General features: G+C 45.5%; 1 protein-coding gene across 1 annotated transcript in view; it reads left to right on the top strand.

Annotated features, from left to right (window-relative positions):
• LOC117937640 (acyl-coenzyme A thioesterase 9, mitochondrial-like) overlaps positions 1-1,369 on the top strand; it is a 32,012-nt gene extending 30,643 nt beyond the window's left edge. Inside the window, exon 16 of the mRNA XM_034861725.1 lies at positions 960-1,369. The gene's annotated coding sequence lies outside the window, so the exon portion shown is untranslated. The remainder of the gene's footprint in view (positions 1-959) is intronic.
• Positions 1,370-4,140: the final 2,771 nt, after the last annotated feature.

The raw sequence follows: 4,140 nt of genomic DNA, 5'->3' as shown, positions 1-4,140 counted from the left end.
ACCCGCGAGCCCTCGAAGACCCGCGAGCCCTCGAAGACCCGCGAGCCCTCAACGACCCGCAAGCCCTCGAAAACTTGTGAGTCCTCGACGACGAGTGAGCGAGCTCAGAGCAAAGGAAATCCACAACAAAAGCCATTCTTCCACTTGAGAAATAACATACAATGTTCTGCACGTAGCCCGGCTAGGCTTACTGGAGGTTTGGTGTGCAAATGGAGTTTATTAAAACACAAGTAGGGCGAGCAGACGGTCCAAAACCTTGCAAGCTCGCCTCGGCTCGTCCATAGGTCAATACTGACTCAGGTGACTCGCATAACCCGGTTCAGTTTAGTGACTCAGAATAAGCCGAATCCTTAAAAGGAACCGAGTCTGCCAGGCCTTGTGTTTAATTACAGAAGGTGTGTGAAACCCATAACCAAATAGCCAATCTGTCATTGTGTTACTGAACGATTTGAACTATAGGGAACATGAATATTCCTCTTTGTGTTTGAGACCCCCTGGCAGCCCCTCAAGGCCCCCCTGGGGGTCCCCGGGCCCCAGTTTGGGAGCCACTGCAGCATGGGCCTAGTTCAGGTAGGGTTACCAAATTAAAAATAATTAGTCTATTTTTGAATGTGGTATCCATGTAAGGTAGTCTGATTGGTTACAGGAGCAGAAAAACACAGATTTTAAATGTGAATGTTGCATTTAGCTAATTATGTGTTTTCAATTAATTAAATGTATTTCTTTTTTTGTGTCAGAATTACGACTGAGTCGAGGATCTTGTTATACGGGCTACATCAGAATAATAATAATAATGAGCCAAAGTGGAGTTTACTTTGCATTCTTCCGCCTCAGGAAGCCGCCTGCTGACGTGACGCAGGCGTGACGCAGCGGTCTGACGGACAGGTAAGCCGACACCGGCCGCCATATTGGGAGACAACGGAAGTGAGAGAGAGAGAGAGAGAGAGAGAGAGAGCAAGATAAGTGTGTGTGTGTGTGTGTGTGTGTGTGTGTGTGTGTGTGTGTTTTTTGAGTCAATCAGTTTCCGAAAAAGGGCGTCCTCCTCCTCCTCGTCTCCCCGGAGGAAGGGGCGGTCTCTGCGCCGCAGCAGATCCGGAATTAGAAGGTGTTCGCACGGCTCGGCTCGGCTCGGCTCGGCTCGAAGGTTCGGCGGGGCGCTCCGGTTCCACGGGAGAGCTCAACGGCGGACGCAACAGAAACGGAGACCCAGCTCAGACACATTTCACTTACCAGAGGACAAGAAAGACGGGAGGGAGGAAGGAAGGGAGAAGCCGGGGGGACTGAAAGTGTCGGCCGAGGGAGGGACGACGAACCTGGGCGCAGAAGAGAGGAGGGAATAAAGAAGAAGGAGAAATAAAAGTAGGAGAAATAAAAGGAGAAGATGCCTCTGGCTCAGCTGGCGGATCCCTGGCAGAAGATGCCTCTGGGGGGCACGGCTGCAGAGGTGAGACACCAAAACATTTGTCCTCTTGTCAAACTGTAGGAGACAGGTAATGCAGGATGTCGTTTAAAGTGTCATAATGTCCCTGTTAGATAATGAGTCTACCTTTAAAACTGTAATATGGACAACACATGATATAAAATACACTTACACACCACCACGATGCATCTTAAAGTCACTATTAGATCTTTATTCTACTCTTAAAGCTCCCTTAGGGACGGCAAACTGGAACATAATACACATTTAAAGTCACTATTAGATCTTTATTCTACTCTTAAAGCTCCCTTAGGGACGGCAAACTGGAACATAATACACATTTGAAGTCACTATTAGATCATTATTCTTGCGTCAAAGGTCCAATATTTAACAAGAACTTACACTTAAACTTTTTATGCAAACTAATGTTTACAAATTAGATCAAGATACACTATAAAGCATTACTCTCGCACTCAAACATGCTGTAATACTCCTTTGTAGAAGTATTAAACGCAAATCTAATATATATATATATATATATATATATATTTTTTTTTAAATCTATGAATCTGAATCTCTAAAATATCAAAAAGTAGTTCCTTACTCTTGTCACAGTTTCCTAAAGCCTAAGCTGCCATCTTTTAATGTATTGTTTTATACATATAAGACAAAAAAAGCCTTAATTTAGGAGTTAATTTGATATTTTTTTCAGGAAATATGACATATTCATCATTCATTGATTACCCAAATAGATTTATATTGATCCCTTTATGCTTCAGCTCTACGGTAATGTGACTAAAGGTTATTATTGGGTAACAGAAATGCTTCCCCAGAGCACAAATGGGGCGTAAAATACGCCGTATGTTAATATAAAACCTTTAAAATGACTACCCGTCCCTCTGGGGATGTGGTGGAAAATCCTTCCGGTGGTGGTTTGGATTTGAGGATTTGAGGATTTTAATTCTCGGGGTTAAAACAAAAAAGCAGGCAAAGTTGAAGTGTGTCATTGTTCTAAAAAAAAAAAAAAAAAGGAGCTTTGTCTCCAAAACTGAGACAAAAACAGCTCCTGTGTTAGACGAGTTGTTGTGTGTATTTTTGTTTTTTTTCCAGTTCTTCCTTCCTACGAGTTTTTGAATCTTGATAAAGAGCAGGAGGCGGTGCCACAGTGCCTGCATGATTCAGGAAGAGCTTACGTCTGTGTGTGTGTGTGTGTGTGTGTGTGTGTGTGTGTGTGTCCACTTCCTGTATGAGGTGTCACAATGACAGAATGGCGAAATAGCGGCCTGCCACTCTGGAGGCAGAGTGTGAATGCCCGTAACCTGATTGGTGCTCAGATGTTGTTAAAAGAATGCAGAAGTCGCTGCTGTTCTTCTGGCTGGCCGTCCCGACGTGCTCGTGCCTGCTCGCAGCTTTCTCCTCCCCGGCCTCTTTCTCGCTCACTCACTCCCTCACTCCCTTTCAACCAGACAGGAACGTGCAGATGCTCAGCGTAGCGCGGCCGACCTTTGACCCCACGTGTGACGGCGTGCGGCAGCGATGTGCCGTCGCCTGTCGTACCAGCTTTGGGTTTTTATTTATAGGACACCGCAGGACACAAAGGAGTGAGTGGTGAAGTCTTGAAATAAAGAAGAGATGCTTCTGTAGGATTGTTTTGCCCTGGAGGCAAGAACACACACACACACACGCACACACACATACACACACACACACACACACACACACATACATACATAGCTGTGAATCTGCACTCTGCCAACTTATGATTATTTTCTTTCTCAATTAATCCATTAGTTTTGTCTAGAAAACGTCAGAAAATATTGAAAAATCTTAATCGGTGGTTGTTGTTTTTTATAGGCCAAACGATTATTCGATTATTCGCAGCTCCAGGTCGGTGGATTTAGAAGAGAAAGTTACAACAGAGTCTCCTTTGAGGAACCTTCTCCCGGTTCCTCCGGGTGGATCCTCGGACCACGTTGGGGTTTTCTGCCTCCATTAAAGCTTGATTTATGGTCGTGTGGAGGCTCCACGCACAGCTTTTCCCCCTAGTCTACTAAAGTGGCCTGATGTTTATAAGTGCGCTTGTGTGTGCGTTGAGCCAGCATGTCTGTCTGTGTGTGTGTGTGTGTGTGTGTGTGTGTGGAGTGTGTGGTAGAGCAAGGGAGAAGGGAGAGAGTGGCGGCGATTAGATTTGAAGAAAAATAACATTGCTTTACAATATAAACGGGGATGACTCAGTTTAAAAACTGGTTTTCAGCCGGTTCCTGTTCTGCAGAAACAAAACATTGGACGCGGTTACAGCGCGTTGGGACGGACATTTGTACAGGACATCGATGTGGACTAGACAAATTTGGACAACTAGAACAACAATGCAGTTATATAAGGACAAAGACATTCATACAAGACATCAGCAAGGGCTTGGACAACTCCTTCCACAGTCTCTGGGCTGCGACTCAGAAAGCTCGATGCCCTCTGCTCTTGATCCGTGTTTTGGGGACAACAAGAAGGGACACACACCTTCACAGACCTTAATGACCTTGATGGAGCATGTGGCTTCAACAGATCAGTGATGTACACTGGAGCTAGTCCATGAAGGGCTTTAGAAACAAACCATATCCATCCATCCATCTTCATCCGCTTATCCGGTTTCGGGTCTCGGGGGCAGCAGCTCCAGTAGGGGACCCCAAACTTCCCTTTCCCGAGCCACATCAACCAGCTCCGACTGG

The sequence above is a fragment of the Etheostoma cragini genome, chromosome 22, assembly GCF_013103735.1.
Source record: "Etheostoma cragini isolate CJK2018 chromosome 22, CSU_Ecrag_1.0, whole genome shotgun sequence".
In the NCBI taxonomy this organism is placed as follows: domain Eukaryota; kingdom Metazoa; phylum Chordata; class Actinopteri; order Perciformes; family Percidae; genus Etheostoma; species Etheostoma cragini.
This window is presented reverse-complemented; position numbering and strand designations above follow the sequence as displayed.